Genomic DNA, 19508 nt, shown 5'->3' with positions numbered 1-19508 from the left:
TCTTTTTTTTTCAGGTGGGCACATGTCCGGTGGGACACCAAAACACGATGCTGTAGATACTCCTGATAAAAATAGCAAAGTTAGTCATTGTTTATTCAGCACTTAAACTAGGACAGAATAAAGAAGACGAAGAAACCAGGATAGAAGACGGGCGGTGCTGTAGCAGAAAATATGCATATTTATTCAAGATATCTGCAAATTGTTCTGACGCAGAGTTTCATTGAGATAGCCAAATGGGCATGGATGGCGGAGGGAGACATCATGCTGCTTTTGGCAAGTAAGCCATCCGCGCATGCGTAGATTGGGCCAGTTGCACAGCAATTCAACTCTGGCTGTGAAAGCAAAACTTATAGTTATTTTTACGCGTAATGCGCAAATAATTGTTCTTGCAACAAAAATTGAAGCAAAAAACGATAACTCGCTACATAATGAACAACTCGAGAATTACGGCAAGTAAAAACTGTAGTTATTGCCTTTTAAATGTTTTATTTTGAAAGGCTGTAAGCTTCAAACGTGTTCTGATTTGTTTGCCATGCTGTTATATGTCTGTATGTGAGCCCACTTCTCAGTTCAAGGTTCGGCTTCAGTCATTTTCAAAACAACAACAATAACAACAAAACATTGACGCATTAAAGCCAATCAACCTAAAGCCTTAATCCCAATTGCGTATTGAAGGTAAACTGCAAATCGTACATTCTGGTTCTTAACGTCCGCAGGTGACGCACTATTTACTATGGTCGCTGGAGTGGAGGGATCCATGCTAATTTACACTTCCGAGATTCATAAATCTGTGCCAACCTTGTGGTGCATAGAGAGGTATTCAGATATTATCAGTATCGAAACGAGCCAGCTAGGGCTGGGACAGAACTCAGAATCCTAGTATCCTAGAACTCACAAGCCTAAAGTCAAAACCGCGCGGTGAAATGTGCTGCGCCTTAGCTGTGATAATTGCAAGGGTTACAATCAGACAAACGGTCAATTTTAAAAACTGTAGTTCAGAGCACTAAGGAGACTATCGAAATAATATAACCAGAAATGCGGCTGATGATATCGGTTGAAGATGCACGCGACTTTTTTGTCGCTGCTGTATTTATTTTAATTACACTTATACTGCTGACTTCATGTGATCCATTAAATGGACAAAAACTGATCTAAAAGAAACGATATTTTTAGCAAAAGGAACAATACTGCGATTAAATAATACTGCGGACGTTCACAAACAACAGATCGGCACAGCGCGGAGACAGTTACACAGCGGTGGTAAGAGTATTCCCAAAACTGTCATTTTCAAATGCTATTTCTGGTAATAAGTTTCACTCAGTGATAGCTCGCAGGAAATATTTCCAGAAACTAGGTAGCCAAGGTGTGAATATGCTTCTGGCGGGTTGTAGAGCGGGACCTCTACTGTCCGATCTGCAAATCCCGAGCTCACAAGGATGTGAGCAGGAATGAGCATATTTTCTTTACGAGGCGCCACCTTTCGTCTTCTCAGCTCCCGCGTTCGCCAGGTGTCGGTAAACGACCTTCAAGGCCTCGCAGGGCAGAACAACGACTTACTCTTTTCGGTGGTGATTTAGCTATTTTGATTTAGTGATTGCATGTAGAAAGGGTCTAGTGAGATTCCTAATTTCAAATGAAGCAACGAATTTAAGAAATATAAATCGAGGAATGTTTCTTTTTATTTCTAGGGGCTATATTTGTTTGGATAGCGTTAGAGCAGGTGAGCGGTGAGTATTTTCAAACGTAATTTAACTAAAAAGAGAATGCACATCTCGGTACGTTTTCTAGTTCTTTAATGACTTTATTTTGTGCATATTCCAGGTTATCACTACGCTTTTGAGTTTGGGCCTAATAAGGTATGTATAATGCCATTTTTAAAGCTCTTCTGTGTTGCTGTGAGTTTATGCCTGAAGAGGCTTACATTTCTCTGGGGTGCTGACCTGATACACTAGGATGGTCAGTGCAATTAACGTGGGAATTAATTGTAACACCTAGGCATTTCTAGCACATAGCCTCGGAAATAAGGCTGCTATTAGGAGAATAGTTAAAATTTAGGTGTTTCTTCTTGCTGGTTAAGCATATAATGACCGTTTTGTCCCCACAGTAATAATATTCCCCATTTATCACACCAGTTCATAACGTCATTAAATGCAATTCTTAGCAATGCTTGATCAGAAGGTAAATGGATCTGGTTTAAAGCCTGTAGCCATTGCCGAACAGACTGATATTAACACTGTTATCAAGGACATGCGCCACATCTTTAACATACACTAAAAATGTCAAGTGGCCAAGTGCACTTCGTTCAGACACACTTCAAGCTTCTTTCAGGGATATAGCAGGGGCAACATAGCTCCCTGGGGGAGTGTCGCTGAGAGCACAGTGACCATCAAGGCAAAAACGCAGTGCAAAAAGACAAGGACTGAGAAAGGAAGACCCACACACATGTGTGTCTGTCATTCTTAGTCCTTGTCTTCCTTGAGCTACGTTTTTTCCCTCTCATCAAGAACCAACAATAGCAAGGATCTATCGACAGTGGCACTCAACACAGCATTTTTACTGGATTTTACATGATGGTGCGAAAGCAGACCTACACCTTGCTAGAGGCTATGACTAGTCGCAAGGAAAAAAAACGATATGAATTTCCTTTTGACAAAATATAACACTATTCTGCACACAAGTTTAGTCATAATTATAAAATATAGTACACCCACTAAAACAGATGCAGCCAGAGTTCATGGAAATTTTCCAAAACTATTTCCAGCTATCCTGTTGAAGTTCATGGAAAGCCGGGTAGGTTTTGCACGGTACGGCGAGACTATCGCCTCAGGCTGTCAATTCTCTGCCGATTTAGAGTGTATATTCTTGCTAAGATAGCGAGTTCCGGCCTCCATATGGTCGTCATAGCCGATTCTACACAAGGAAGTCTTTTATCCTCGTCTCAGCTACAGTCTGATATGTTTCAGATCAGTATAAAAAGAGTTTGCTTCTCAAACCGCACGCACAAATGTCGCTTAAAACGATAGTAAAGAGTATGCTAAGCTCGTCTCTTTACGATGGGAAAACGGTCAACGCTTTCCGAGCATTCTTAAAAACTGGAAATTAGTCTTACGCGTGGCTCATTTTTTTTTTGTTCGGATCAAACGTACCGGATTTCGCCGTTTACTTTTGAACTCATCACCGAAAGAAGAAGGAGCGAATGCTGGCAACAGCGTGGCGGCTTGCTGCTCTGCTGCTGGCGGAGTGATATACGGAGTTGTTTTGTGAACATAGTATGCTCGATTCGGGCTCAATATTTCAGTGAAAAGTTCTCAGAACCACATCTATGTAGCTTTTTTGTTAAAATATTATATCCGTCGTCCCCTAATAGACTGTCAAGTATTGCTTTGGGCATTCTTACGAATTATACTATTTTCATCGGCCACCATACAGTGATAAGGTTCAATTTTGCGAAAGTGAAGTACAGGCTTATTTTATTCATGTGGGTTTATTTACCACTAAGGTTGACTGCGCCCAAAAGGTATTTATTCATGGAAACACAGAAAATAAAATTATAGCGAAAACGAACTGTTGAAGCACATTGTTTAGTGCAAATTTAAAGCGGCTCGAACAGGTAGCATACAGTTTATAGGCATGTTTGCGTACGGAACCGAAGGAAGCTCAGCCGTGATATAGGCGTATTCCATGAACACCTGAAACAGCTGTAATGAATCTAGCTGAGAATAGAACAATTTCATCAAAAACACAGAACCAGCACTTACCGTTTTGCAGCATCTCAATGTTCTGATGGTTAATTTTTCTGAAAAGTATAAAAATCACATCGGATCTTATTGCCCAGAACTCCAGTGAGCAAAAGAAAAACCAAATATAGGCTGGAATTAGGCTTTAACGATATAAAGAAGAGGCACTTATGCACCGGAAAAGTGCGCCTCCTGTGATACTTTGTTACTAAGAAGCTGACTGTCATTAATATATAATCGCTTAATTTAATTTTTTTCAGGTGGTTTGAAGGAAGAGTGCATGATTGGTTATTCGAAACAGAGCGTGCGAAGAACAAATCGCTGCCAAATGAAGGAAGCTACTTCTGACGCTGTGGCAGATGGAAGGGCGTCGGTTTCTGCATACCTCGCCAGATGATCAACGGCTACGATTGCCCAGTGTTACGACCGTGCATCATCCGCACTTGCGCGCTCTATTGTTCGCCTGTGGGCCTGGATAAGTGCTGTGGATATGTGGTGTTGGTACAATGGCTCTAAGTGAGCCTGTTTCCAGGAATCCTGTTTTGTAAGCCTGTTTTGCTTTGTGGACACCCTGCAAATGCCAAATTGACCCTGTCAAGAGAACGTCTAGAAAAACACAAAGAAATGTCCCCCTGCGGGAAATAGCCGGAAGTGCTTTCGTTCAGTTGTTCACCCTTCCCGTCGAGAAGTGCTATCGTCCAGTGAGGAATGCCTACTGTTCAAAGGAGACGACAGAGTGACACGTCCGCTGACGTACAGGACAAGAAAGGAGCAAGGTGAGTACGGCCATTAGAGGATTTCCTGGGAATGCAGAAAAGATTTGCAATTGTTGGAAAGGGACAATGCTGGGAGCCGTAAGCGGCGCGCACGTGCACTTGGGTTTCTGAGAAGTAAATCCACTTGCCGGAACCAGCCTATCGATCCTTGGCTGAAGAATAGAAATGTACCTCCTCGCCGTTCCCAAGCTTTTCCCGCCAACAAGTGACCAGGCCCAACGAAACAATGCCGGGCCAGTCAGTGCTTCAGACCATCAGTGCAGTGATGTGTTCGATTGGATGCCGATATCTGAGGGGCGTGCCCTGGATTTGGTTGGTCAGCATCTTCAGAGAGGGGCTGGACATAGGGGGTTTTAAGGACGCTGCAGAGCACGAAATGTCGCTCTGAGCCCTGGGTAAACGGCTCATCCAGTCGCTTCTCGCTATGAACTCTTAACGCTTGCCATTTTGCTGATGTGCCCTTCTTTTTCATGTAAATAATCTTGTAAATAAGTTTTCTCAAACTGCCATTAAACCTGCTTGTACATATTTCACCAACTTCGAAGATTCAATCCTTCTTCAACCCGGAGTCTCTGCACGCTACCAAGTGAAGGCCGGGTCGACATAGCCCCTGCGTCACGACAACTGGTGACCAGCGGTGGGATCTGGATCTACAAGCTACAACATCTGGTGATTCGAGGTGGATCTGAATCTACAAGCTACAACATCTGGTGATTCGAGGTGGATCAGAGTCTACAAGCCACAACATCTGGTGATCGGAGGTGGCATCTCAAGCAACAAGCAGGAGCAACAATCGGCCAACAAGAAAGCAGCTCGGAACATCGATCGCATGTGTGGGTGAGTGCTTGGCTTTTCTTCTGATGTGGACCAGGTTCTAGAACAGGGTTAGATTTTAGAACTGGTAAAAAGTGTTGAAACGCCTTTAGGTTTGGTAGTTTGCACTGTTGTTTTGGAAGTAGCCGACACTCGGAGCGATCATGGACCTACAAAAGCTGCAGAAACCGGAACTGTTGCAGTTGTGTGAGGAATGGGGAATTGATACAAGTGGTTTGGCACGAAAACCCTTGATTATAAAGGCAATCACTGATCTGGGAACCGATGATGAGGAGCTCAGTGAAGCATGGAACCTCATCGGTCAAAAAAAGGAGCAGCTCAGACAGCAGAAAGAGCGGGAAAAAGAGGAAAAGAAGCTAGACATTGAGCTGCGGAAATTAGAACTAGAGTTGAGCAAGAGGTCGGGCGATTGTCCCCAGCTAGCGGTACCTCGTCTCAACAAGGAGGCAGATTTCAAGATGTCAAAGTACATGCAGCCATATGTGATATCAGGGGATATCGGTCTGTACCTGGCTAACTTTGAGCGAACCTGCGAAAAACTGTCCTTCCAGCGAGACACTTGGTCTCAGAGATTATTGACGGTTCTGCCCTGCGAGGCAGCGGAGGTTGTCGCGCGGCTAAGCAAGGAGGACGCGGACAACTACGAGAAGGTCAAAGCTTGCCTTCTGAGAAAGTATAGGCTTAGCGCCGAGGCGTTCAGACAACGTTTTCGGAACGCTACTAAGTCCAGGGACGAGAGTTACCCTGAATTCCTGTACAATTTAAGAGTTAATTTGGGCGAGTGGCTAAAGAGCACTGATTCCTACAGTGATAGGGACGCTGTAGTCGAGCGAATTCTTTTGGAGCAGTTTTATAACTGCCTCCCAGAAAAAGAAAGAAATTGGTTACAGGACCGAGGCGAAATTAAGTCGGCAACTGAAGCTGCCGAACTTATTGAGGAGTATGCTTCGCGCCGACAATTCAGCAACCCAGCAGTGGATAGGCCCCGCAATCCCAAGTTGAGTGGGAATAACCGTCAGGAAAGGCACTTTGCTAGAGTTGGAAACGAAGAAATGAAAGTTTCTTCAGGCAAACTCCCTAGAAAGGACGGCAGTGAGAAAAGTGGGGAAGTGACCAACGCGCAGAACACTAAGAATAAGCTTGAGGCTAGGAAGCCGCTCACATGCTTTAGGTGTAATGAGCAGGGTCACACTGCCGTCAACTGCCGGAAAGAAAAGATTGCTTTCTCGTATGTCAGTGACTGCGATGAAAATATGCAGCTTTTGGAACCCTACCTGCATGACCTAGTAGTCAATGGGAAACCTTGCAAGGTACTGCGCGATTCGGCCGCAACGATGGATGTTGTCCATCCGGCGTATGTGTCGCCTTCCGACTATACAGGACAGTGTGCATGGATCCGCCAGGTAGTGGAGGAACAGAGTGTGTGCTTGCCAATCGCGAACGTGGTCATCGAGGGCCCTTTCGGCGAGTTAACAACCGAGGCTGCCGTTTCAGGAAAGCTTCCTAAGTGCTAACCGTATTTGTTCTCCAACAAATCGGACATGCTACTGCGAAAGAGGGGCATCCTTTTCGGAGACAGAGTTGTGCAAGCCTTAACACGTTCAAAGGCGCGAGAACTAGCTACACTGCTCATTCCAGAAAAATCCACAGCGGAGGAAACAGCAGTTAAAACAGTGGTCGATGCGGAAGATAGCAAGTCAGAAAACTTTGAGAGCGAGGCATCTCACATAAGTCAACTTGAAAGTGAGCTTGATGAGACGCGGAATGAGGACGTTCTTGAGAGTAACCTCTTGCCGCCAGTGTCTAGTAATCTCACGAGACTTTTAAGTGGAACCCGAGAGGACTTAGCTATGGAGCAAGCCAATGATCCTAAGATACAGGAGCTTCTCCAAAGGACGGAGCAGATAGGAGAACTAAAGAAATCTCAGCTGTCCGTTCTGGGCGAGATAATAACAGAGTTTGAGGCCTGCTTCGTGGACAGGCCAGGCAGGACTGATTTGACTGAGCACGATATTGAGCTGACTTCAGACGTGCCAGTGCGATCAAGGTGCTACCGATTTTCTCCAAGGCAAAGAGAAATTCTGGATAGGGAAGTAACTCGCATGCTGGAATTGGGAGTAATAAAACCCTCGGAAAGCGATTATGCTTCGCCTATGATCTTAGTAGAAGCTCCAGGTAAAGACCCTAGGCCTGTGGTAGACTACCGAAAGCTAAATTCTCTCACCAGGGATCAAGTGTATCCTATTCCGAATATTGAGGAGAGAGTAGAACAGGTCAGTAGAGCGGCATATGTGACTACGCTGGACCTTACTCGAGTATACTGGCAAGTACCGCTCACTGAACGCGCCAGCAGATACGCGGCTTTCGTCACTCCGACGGGCAGCTACCAGCCAACAATGATGAGTTTCGGGCTCAAAAATGCTCCATTTTGTTTTTCCCGACTCATGGATAGGGTTTTAAAGGGGTGTGAAACATTCGCAGTGCCTTATTTAGACGACATTGCGGTTTTTTCCGACTCATGGGCGGACCATATGGTACATCTAAGAGCTGTACTGAGCCTTTTGTGTCAAGCTGGACTAACCGTAAAGGCCGAGAAATGTTGCCTGGCAAGGGCGACCGTGGACTACTTGGGTCACAATGTAGGTCAAGGTTTCAGGAAACCCAGCCAGATTAAGATTTCTGCGGTAGCAGACTACCCGCGGCCGAGCACGAAGACGGAAATTCGAGCATTCCTGGGTCTGACTGGGTACTACAATCACTACATCCCTAACTATTCAGCTTTGGCTAGCCCTCTGACCGACGCTCTCCGCAAGACAGAACCGACAAATGTAGTCTGGGACGAACAAAAGGAAGCCTCCTTCGTAAACCTGAAGGCTGTGCTGATTAGCCGTCCGGTATTGCGAGCTCCAGACTATGGCCGAGAATTCACGGTCCAGTGTGATGCCAGTGATCGAGGGCTAGGTGCTGTTCTCTGCCAGAGAGATGACGACGGTAATGAGCACCCCGTGCTCTACCTGAGCAGAAAACTGAGTTCTAGAGAGAGAGCTTATTGCGCGTCAGAGAAAGAGTGCGCTTGCATTGTATGGGCCATTCAAAAATTGCAGTGCTATCTTGGAGGGGCCAAATTCATCGTAGAGACGGACCATTGTCCCCTGGCTTGGCTGCAAACTGACATCGAAGAACAGTCGCCTTCTTAGGTGGAGCTTGATTTTACTGCAGTACAATTTTGAAATAAGATACAAAAGGGGGAAGTTAAATGGGAATGCCGACGCGCTTAGCCGCTGTTTCTAAGCGGTCCGAGGTGTTCCTCACCATGTATCCAAATTGATAATCAGGTTCTTTTTTTTGTGTGTGTGCGCTTGTACATGTGCGACTATGTAAAGCAGCACGTTTGGTTTTCTAGGAATACGTGGGTCCTGAACGTCTTGAGAGTGGGCTTTTCTCGAACAACAATGGCAGTTTTCTTTTAACCTGGTCTCTTCAGACGGGAGCCGAGTGCTTGCTTGAACATGTGGTTGAGTTTCAGACAGCTCAAGCAATTTGGCCTACGACAATCAAGACAACGCGACAAGCAGCATCGAGCTTCAAGCATTCATGTGCAGGCCATTAAGTCGTCTCTTCATGCAGCAGCTGCGACTGCTGCCCTCCGTGACTCTTCTGGCGGGGGAGGAGGCTGTTACGACCGTGCATCATCCGCACTTGCGCGCTCTATTGTTCGCCTGTGGGCCTGGATAAGTGCTGTGGATATGGGGTGTTGGTACAATGGCTCTAAGTGAGCCTGTTTCCAGGAATCCTGTTTTGTAAGCCTGTTTTGCTTTGTGGACACCTTGCAAATGCCAAATTGACCCTGTCAAGAGAACGTCTAGAAAAACACAAAGAAATGTCCCCCTGCGGGAAATAGCCGGAAGTGCTTTCGTTCAATTGTTCACCCTTCCCGTCGAGAAGTGCTATCGTCCAGTGAGGAATGCCTACTGTCCAAAGGAGACGACAGAGTGACACGTCCGCTGACGTACAGGACAAGAAAGGAGCAAGGTGATTACGGCCATTAGAGGATTTCCTGGGAATGCAGGAAAGATTTGCAATTGTTGGAAAGGGACAATGCTGGGAGCCGTATGCGGCGCGCGCGTGCACTTGGGTTTCTGAGAAGTAAATCCACTTGCCGGAAGCAGCCTATCGATTCTTGGCTGAAGAATAGAAATTTACCTCCTTGCCGTTCCCAAGCTTTTCCCGCCAACAAGTGACCAGGCCCAACGAAACAATGCCGGGCCAGTCAGTGCTTCAGACCATCAGTGCAGTGATGTGTTCGATTGGATGCCGATATCTGAGGGGCGTGCCCTGGATGTGGTTGGTCAGCATCTTCAGAGAGGGGCTGGACATAGGGGGTTTTAAGGACGCTGTAGAGCACGAAATGTCGCTCTGAGCCCTGGGTAAACGGCTCATCCAGTCGCTTCTCGCTATGAACTCTTAACGCTTGCCATTTTGCTGATGTGCCCTTCTTTTTCATGTAAATAATCTTGTAAATATGTTTTCTCAAAGTGCCATTAAAGCTGCTTGTACATATTTCACCAACTTCGAAGATTCAATCCTTCTTCAACCCGGAGTCTCTGCACGCTACCAAGTGAAGGCCGGGTCGACATAGCCCCAGCGTCACGACACCAGTGGTTGCCGGCCGCCGTGTAGGGAAGCGGCCCGCACAAATCTATGCCGACGCGGTAAAAAGGGTGTGGTGGGCAGGGTAACCGCAGCAACTCTCCAGCAGAACGTTGAGGAGATGGCTTGCGACGTTGACAGGTGAGGCATGAGCGAACGTACTTGAGTACGAAGGTGTACATGCCCCGCCAGTAGTAACGCAGCCGGAGACGAGTGTATGTCTTGAAGACGCTCGCGTGACCTCATTGTGGGTCAGCGTGGAAATCGTCACATATTTGCGTACGTAGCTGCCGAGGAATAACTAGCAACCATTTGCGACCATCTGCGCAGTAGTTACGGTGGTAGAGGAGGTTATCACGTATGGCGAAGTGGGAAGCATGGCGGCGGAGAGCACGCGATGGAGGAGGAGGAGGAGGAAAAACTTTGAAAAGCAGCCGTAGGATTGGAGACAAAATCGAGGAGAGAATTTATCCGAGGATCTTGCCGCTGTGCTGACGGCATGTCATTGATGTGAAGCGATGGCGGGGAATCGTCGGAAGAGGAAAGGCTCGCGACCTCTGCGTAAGGGGGCAGCGGGAAAGTGCTTCAACGTCGTGATGCTCGAGGCCGGAGCGGTAAACAACGCAGACATCATATTCCTGAAGGCGGAGAGCCCGTCTTGCCAGTCTGTCGGATGGGTCTTTCAGTGAGGAAGGCCAGCAAAGCGTATGATGGTCTGTTGCTACCTCAAAAGGGCAGCCATAGAGGTAAGGGCGGAATTTAGTAAGAGCCCAAATTTTCGCAAAGTACTCTTTTTCAATAAGAAAGTAATTGGATCCAGCATTCGTGAGTGCATGGTTAGAATAGGCGACCACGTATTCAGTATAGTCTGATTTGCGCTGAGCGAGCCGGGACCAACACCACTGGCGTCCACGTGGACCTCGGTAGGAGCTGTGGGGTTGAAGTGACGCAGGACAGGTGGTGCCGTGAGGATGCGGTGTAAAGCATTGAACGCGTCGTCGCACGTTGGCGACCAAGGCGAAAGGTCGGAACTGCCGGACAGAAGTTCTGTCAAGGAAGCAGCAATGGAAGCAAAATTTCTAATAAAGCGACAAATGTAAGAGCACGGCCCGAGGAAGCTACGTTGATCTTTGATGGAAGTTGATTTAGGAAAGGCTGCTATGCATGGCACGATGTTTGGCAGGGTCTGAAGATACACCTTCTTTGGAGAAAACGTGGCCGGAAATGGTGAGGTGGCGGGCAGAAAACGACGTTTTTTCAAATTCACCTGCAGTTCGGCAGCAGATAGGCAGGTGAAAACGTGCTTCTGATGGTAGACGTATGTATCAAAATCGGGAGAAAAGACGACAATGTCGTCGAGGTAGCATAGGCATGTCTTCCCCTTGTTGCTGGAGCATTACAAAGGCCAAACGGCATAACTGCAAATTTGTACAATCCGTCGGGAGCTACAAAGGCAGTTTTGGGGCGATCAGCCGCTTCCAGGGGAACTTGCCAATAGCCGCAACGTAAATCTAGGGAAGAAAAGAGCTCGGCGCATTGCAAAAAATCGAGAGCATCGTCAATACGCGGGAGAGGGCAGACGCCCTTGCGCGTAATAATATTAAGACGGGGATAATCGACACAGAAGCGGATAGAACCACCTTTATTTTTTACGCGGACAACAGGTGACGCCGAAGGGCTGCTTGACGGCTGAATCACGCCGTTCTGGAGCATTAGGTCGACTTGCTCTTCGATAGCCTGGCGTTCGGTTGCAGACACACGATAGGGGCGCTGTCGTAGTGGTGCGTGGGTGCCAATGTTGATGCGATGAGTGACTGTAGAAGTTTGACCCAAAGAACTTTGAGAGTCGAAGGAGGAGCGAAATTGATGTAGTAGGTTCGAAAGCTCAGTCCGCTGAGCTGGAGGAAGATCGGCGTCGATGGAACGGAGGAACAAGTCTGTAGAGGGGGGAGCGGGTGCAGGTGAAGGGGGCTGAGCGCAGTCACGGCAGGTCCGGCGCGTCGTCAGGTCCCTCAGAGATCAGTAGAGATCCGATTGGCTGGATACTGCCGAGGCACTTACCATGGCGCAAAGTAGTAGGGGAATAAATGAGTTAGAGACCCATAACATAAAAAGGCCAGCGGAAATAGCGAGAACAGCGTAGGGCAATGGAAGGCACTTGCGGCGCAGGAAAGTATGGGCAGGTGTGAAGAGAACGGTGTCATCGCTAACAGAGGCACAAGCGACACCAACAAGCACAGAAAAGCAGGGAGGAATGTCGACATCTTCGGCGACATTCCTGGAGGGAGGGAGAAAGAGATTAAGGTACCTGTTCTTGAATAATCTGGCGCAAACTGGGAGATAGGTGTGATGAAGGCTCTTCATGGCAGGATATAAGCGAGAGCTGTTGAGGAACGTCTTCCCAAATGAAGTTGTTGATTTGTGGCAGGAGCACAGAATGTTTAACTGAATCTGTCAGGCTAGGCAAGCGAGTTTATGGGCATGGTGTTCGCATGAGTTATGTCCCTTTGTTTTCACAGTTCATCAAAACTTTGACATAGTGTGACAACTTCTGCGACGATGCTGATATCTCAAGGTGTTAGCATATGAAAGGCGTCGTTATTGATGCCTTGCAGAATGTGCTTGATCATGTCGGCCTCTGATATCTGTGCGCTCACGTGCTTGCACATGTCGACGACGACCTCGACATAAGTTGCAAAATTCTCGTCAACCTGCTGAGATCGCGCACGCAAGCGCTGTTTAGCGCTGAGTTTCCTCACAGCCGGACGGCCGAAAAACGTCAGAGAAGCTGGCTTTGAACACGGATCATGATGGAATGTCCGCTCCATGGTTCCAAAACCATAGATTTGCTACGCCGGCGAGACAGAAAATCACGTTGCTTAGCTTATTTTCCGCGTCCCGTTTGTTGTAAGCGCTCACCTGCTCATAGGATGTGAGCCAGTCCTCGACGTCACGGTCGTCAGTGCCGCTGAAGATGGTGGGGTCTCGCTGCCGGAGGGAGCCAGGACAGATGATGGGCGAGGCAACATGTACGGCTTGGTGGTTACTGTCTTCAGGCATCGCAGGAGGTGGTAACGTGCAGCCGCGGAGTTCCAGGGCGAGAGGACAGATCTTAACCGGCAGCTCAACCAAATGTAAGAGGGGGGTTTATTGATGTACTGGGACTGGGCAGATCAGTGGCGAGCAGAGCGACAGCCAACACAGTCAGATCCAACACTGACGCTGACTGAAATGTTCCCCATGAACGTCTTCCTCTTCACAGCTGAAACAAAATCCGCTCAGCCAGTTGTTGACTGGGGATTTCAACTTTTTGTTGCGGGAAATGAGACCATACACCAATTTCACACTGTACGTATGATAAATGTTCTTATTTCTTTTTCAAGCAAGTTCCAGTGATATCTCGCTCCGAAAAAGAAATCTATTCTTGTCCCTTCTGCAGATAGTGTGAAAATTAACAATACGTTAGAAACAGCGCAAGCTCTCAACCGGTACTTCAGCTCAGTATTCACACATGATGACGGATGCACGTCACAATTTTCTTCTTGTGATAATTTGCCACCAATAAGTGAGATTTGTATAACTGAGGGAGGTGGGTTAGCTGGTCTGCTTAATTTAGGCACAAACAAGTCACGAGAGATTCACGAAGTACCTAACACATTTCTAGTAAGGCACGCTGAGGTATGCGCCAAATACTTGACTTTATTATTTATAAAATCACTTAAGTGCTCAGAGTTGGCGAGCTGTAATCTCGCAAAATTCCCTGCGGTTCCTAAATATCAAAACAAAACAGCACCTTCTTCTTACCAGCTGATGTCTCTTTGATGCACTTCAGCAAAATTGCTTGAGCACATAATCTGTAAACACTAACTTTGTCGCGGAGAACATGCATGTCCTTGATAACCGTCAGCATGGGTTCCGCTGCGGTCTGTCCACAGTAACACAACTTATTGCAAGTGTTTATGATTTAGCGGAAACACTAATTATACATATTCAAGTTGATATTGTTTTACTTGATTTCGAAAAGGCATTAGACTGTGTGTCCCATGCTAAAGTATTGCAGAAATAAAACCTATACTAAAACACGAGTACCTATTCTCATGAATCGAAGCCTATCTTCCGTTCATACCTCAACTTGTGTTGTTGCTGGTGTACTTTCGGATGCTGTCTCAGTTTAATCCGGTATTCTACCAGATTTCAGTCTTGGGTCCTCTTTTCATTTTGTATTTATTAATGACATAGTGCAAAACATATATGTTAAAATACGGCTAATCACAGACGCTTGCATATTTTATCATGAAATGCTTAGGCCGGAAGATCAACTCCTTTTAAGCGATTCCCTGTCTACAAATAGAAGAATGGTACTCGATGTGGCAAATGACTAAATTCCTAATAAGACTGTAGCAATTACTGTAATACGTAAAAAAATCCTTGAAGTTTCACATATCACATTGCCAACGATCCTGTTTTGCTTGTCAATGTCTTTAAATACTTAGTAATTCATATAACCACGATCTTCTATGGAACAAGCACACATCGTACGTGGAATGAAAGCCCTTAGAGAACGCACTATTTAAGAAGAACGCTGGCACTATCTACGCGAGAAATAAAGTTGTTAGCTTACAAAACATTTGTTCGTCTAATGGTGGAATATGCTGCGGCAGTGTTGAATCCCTGGAGCGAAACTAACAAACTTAAAAAAAGAAAATGTCAAACTCAAAACAGCCAGGCTCATCTTCAATTGTTACATTTGGAACATTTCCCCAAACCCTTACTGCAAACCGCAGGACTTCAACAGCTGTATATACTTCGTCATTGCGAAAGAAAGTCGCACTACATGTATTGCATCGTTGGTCGGGTGTCGATGTTGCACTTTCTGCATGTAACTGGGATCTTGTGTTCGCCAGACGGTCGGAAAGAATTTATTCTTGCTGATCAATTGGCTCAGTGGCGAGAATGTCACGATTCCTTGTTTTCTCATTCCGCACCCACTTGGCAATCACATCTGCGGTGAACACATAGTGCGCGGGCCCTATGAATGAGAACTTGGGCACCGCGGTAAAAATTAGGTGGCAGAGGATTGGGATTAACAGGAATCGGCACTTTGGGGGAATGCTGTCTTTGCTGACTCGCCGTCCTGGTATGCGCGGTTGAGTCAGGGTCATTCGGTGCGTTTTCTCTTTGGCCATATCGTGATGCCGTCATTTCACATCTGTACTTGCAGTCTTGCGCGTCGCATTTTCGAGTTAGTGCTCTGGGAAGTGCCAACAGCTCGCCGCATCATGGCCCAAATAGTCTTGGGGTTGGTGGCTGATCCTCGTGAGGCGGTGTTGCGGCATCGTGTGCGGGATCGTTAGGACGGTTGTTTGAGCGATTTGAACACCATGCCACTGTGTTCTGTCGTCATATTGTTTGGTCCTCATAAGGCATTTGTTGATTTAATGGGCGGTGTACAGCATCCACCGATCAAGTCCCTTCATTTCTATGTATCGCCGAACAGTGATTTCACGCAGGCACTCCAAACTGAGGGTATCTAGCGGTCTTTTCGGTTTGTTCAGGTGGAAGCCAGTTTCTCTGTAGCACGCCTTAAATATGAGGGTGGCGACGCACTGTGGTTTGACAATGTTAGCGCGGGGGCCGCAAAAGCGACTGCCGATGAGTTTAATAAAATGGCGCTTCCACCATCAGGCTAGTCGCCGCTTGCGCGACCATACCTTCGGTTCTCCGGTATCGCTCAACGGTACTCCCAATATCCGCATCAATCGTCCCTTCAGACACATCATCTGTTCAGAGTGCACTGTATTACGACTGGGATCTCAGCCGAAGTTCACACGCCTCCAGCAGATCAAGGCAGAAGCGAAGCGGTTGGCGGAGACCGGCGGGCATCGAGTACGGCAACGACGACGGGCGTTCCGTTCCCAGGTGCTGTGGCAGTCAGGTACCCTGCCGGGCCGGAACGGGTGAAGCGACCATCGTCGTTCTTTTATTCTGCCTTGGGAAAACGACTGCACCGAGGAGCTCATCTCGGCTTGGCAAAGAACGTCCATCAACCTTCTTGATGGAGGGAGCCGAGACAGGAACCAACCCGATTCCATGAACGGGAGATGTACTCTGCTTAACCTCCAGCCGCGGAATGCCCGGTCAAGAGTTCTGACCTTCCGGAGAGCACGTGGCGTGATACCTCAGCCGACGGCCTGTTTTCTGCGGGTGCCGAAATTATGCTTTAACCAGGTTCGCCATGGAAACTGCCACCAGTGGTGCTGACCCTCGCCACTCGTCGGAAGAGCTGCGAGGATGTTCCAGTGACGCCTCTGGCAGCGGACCGGGCCTTTGTTGACCGCGCGTGCTCGCTGATTGGACTGGACCAATTTAAATTCATTTCCCCAGCTAGGGAATTGGGGATTGCGGACGCTATATTAATACTTGGAATTGTATCGACGTACAGCTCCTCTTAGCTCTTCGATCGCAGAGCGATCGCAGATGTTCATAATCCGTGTATCTGCGCCGGTGCGCTGTAGAGCAGGATGTATTGCGTGGTGGGTGACGGTGCCAAGTGCTTTTGTAAAATCCGCTGCAACTAATATATGGTAGTCTTCAGACGGCATGGTAGACCGTGATCGACGAGCCTGCGGAGCAGGACGAAATTTTCCTGCGTGAACAGGCCCGACCGGATTGCCGCTTTATTTATTTATCGACAGTTTTTTAAAATAATGTGGTTGTTTATAACGGTGTGCTAATGTGCAAGTGTGGGACTGAGATGCAGGAAGTGAGATTAGTCATTAAGTTAATGCATGAGTGCAAACCACGATCTACAGTGGGAGCTGGCAAACGATAAATATTAACGGCATCGCTGCATGCAATTAAAAGCGCTTTGTAGGTGCTACCCCATTTTTGTTTTCCACAAAATCAATTTTCTTTGGTTGTTTCATGTAATCCTAACATTTGAGCCATGTTGAGATCTTATAATCACACTATATTTGTTGTCCTAATGAAGGTGAATCCTGTGTGACATCACACTTATAACCAATCAGTAAAGCCTCGACATACAACGTCGAGAACGATAACACCAAATTTTCCAATGTAGGAAACTCGAAGCTCTGGCACTTAACGAATTTCAGGATGGTTGCGAGCTGGTAACGCAAATTATTCAGAAATAGCTCGTTTCAGCTTGCGAAGAAGTGGAGATATAGATTAGATGGCTTTATTATAATGCTATAGTGTTTATTATAAGTGTCAGTGATGAAGGAAGTTGCGAACACTTACCCGCATCCTTTTTCGCAGAAATACGGATCAGGGAAGGCATTTACACCTTTAGGATGGTCATAAGGATTGATGCATGAATCATACTTTACACATCGCTCTTCATCTATGTCGTAGTACCATGGCCCATATATGGCATAAGGAGATGTTTTATAGTCGGGGCACGTTGTATAATTAGAATCGGAGGGTGCATGCTTTTCTCCCGTGCAGGCTCCAAAATCAGCCCCTGTATGAAGTAGTTGTGAAAGTAATGTAAGTAACGGGCATTCAGGTTACGAATTAGGAAAGATCTCATGTGAATGCAAGCTGAGTTGCGTCTAATATGAGCATGATTTCTCATCGAATAAACTCGAATTCATCGAGGATTTTAAGTAATTATGCCACTGATTATTTATTTACGATACAACGAGAATTTCGCACATGTGAAGGTAGCAGATACACATATGTCAGTATTCACAACACCAGGAAGCAAAAACTGTCAGCATGTGCTGTTGTGCCGGTGGGGTTATCACACAGTACCCCACCGTCAACAGGGTTGTGCGAAGGAGTTGGTTGCGTAGCGCTCGTCATCCGTTTCGTGAACGAGGGCTGTCAGCTTCCTGGATGGTAGCGATGATTCCGAGTCGGCGCTGGTGAGATGACGAAAAAGCTTTATACACTATTTACAGGCATTTACACAACGAGTTCGGCTCTGGGTCCGAAAGCTACCTAGTCATACGCGACTGTCCTCGCTCAGCGACGGCCGGGGAGATTCCGCCACGTCAGCTCTCTCAGGGGGCGAACTGCTCCCGATGGACGCTAGTGACGAACTCGCACTCGAAGTCTCGAACGGAAGCACTTGAGTCTCCGTAGCCGAGAAACCGTTGACGCTCAAATGGTCCAATCCGACGGCAGCCCTTTCGCAGGGCCAATGGGAGAGCTCGCTGCGCCCTTGCTTCAAATATGCCTCGGGGCGAGAAGGGGTCCCCCGCCAGGGTCATGGCGCTAAGCTGTCTGGATGCTCAGCTCACATTCAAACACGTCGTTTCTCTCCCCTTGGCATGGCTCGCCTCCAGTGCACCGGTGCTTTGCAAAGCAATATCCAAATTTTGTGAAGGAGGCGTTTGCCGGAGAAGTTTGGTGTGCGGCGAATTTCTGGGCGGCTTGGGCCAGGCACAACAGTGCAAACAGCAAGACAGTGTATACATTAACGCGAATTAAAACACGAAATTCGCCGCGTCGCTGGCTGTGCTGCAGTGGCTAGTCCGCTCGACTACTGTGCCCAAGTATGCAGGATTGAATCCCTGCCGCAGCATCTGCTTTTCGATGGAGGCGAAAAGCAAGGCGCCCCTGTACTATGCGATGTCAGTGCATGTTGATGAAGCCCAGGTGGTTGAAATTTCGACAGCCTTTCACAACGCTGTTTCTCATAGCCCGAGTCGATTCGGGACGTTAAGGCCCATAACCTAAACTAAAGCTAATACACGAAATGCTTAAGGCAATGAAACAATAAATAAAGCATAATAAAACGCCATGGCACTTATCACCTGCAAAAATCAAAGGTAAAAACTGGGCCACGTCGGGTAGTGCGTTCCATTCAGAAATTGTTTGCGGGAAACAAGGGTACCTATATATGTTGGCGCGTGCAAAATTAGGCATGAGAGAGAACCTCTTTATGGCGGGAGGGCTAAGGGGAATCGCTTGCGATATAGACTGCGGGTCAGATGCCTAGTCAGGAGGAATATAATGACTAAAAAAATTTAAGACATTGAAAATGCACACATCAGTCACACTGCCATCCTGAACTGGACTGAAATGTCTCGTGTTACTCAGGGAGTGTAGTGTGGTCCAATAAGTTTTTGGAAGGGAGAACATTTGCAATACGCCTCCGCTGTGAAGCAGTAGGATCATTTGTTTTGCTACGTGGCGTGCACCCCCAAGGGGCTGGTACTGTCACGCCGCTGTTTAATATAGCCTTCATCTTGCCGTCATGGCGCTTACATGGCATCCCTGAAATTTAGTTTTAGTAGTATGCTGATATCATTATGTGAAGCACTCACCAATATCTGCTGACTCAGGAGGCTTCCCTTAAATCAGCTTTGGATATTACCTCTAATTATGCTTCTTCGAAAGGCATTCACCTTTCCGCTAACAAAAATGCGTGTACGTCGGTCGTCAATTGCTGGGGATGTGGTAAAGTTGTAGCACGTCTCTTTCTTTCAGACACTCCTCTACAAGTAAGTCTTAGCGTTACAATTCTAAGGTCGGCAATTAA

General features: G+C 47.1%; 1 long non-coding RNA gene across 1 annotated transcript; it reads right to left on the bottom strand.

The window, feature by feature from the left end:
• Nucleotides 1-288: 288 nt before the first annotated feature.
• Nucleotides 289-17409, bottom strand: LOC146176371 (uncharacterized). The gene is made up of 3 exons (XR_014701182.1): nucleotides 17258-17409; nucleotides 3759-3796; nucleotides 289-332 (listed from the first exon to the last, which is right to left on the bottom strand). It is a non-coding gene; the product is annotated as an uncharacterized LOC146176371 (long non-coding RNA).
• Between the last annotated feature and the right edge of the window lie 2099 nt (nucleotides 17410-19508).

The sequence above is a fragment of the Amblyomma maculatum genome, chromosome 10 (genome assembly GCF_055883805.1).
Source record: "Amblyomma maculatum isolate TAMU_Amacu chromosome 10, ASM5588380v1, whole genome shotgun sequence".
Taxonomy (NCBI): domain Eukaryota; kingdom Metazoa; phylum Arthropoda; class Arachnida; order Ixodida; family Ixodidae; genus Amblyomma; species Amblyomma maculatum.
The sequence above is the reverse complement of the archived record's forward strand: the minus strand, read 5'-3'. Positions and strand labels throughout refer to the sequence as shown.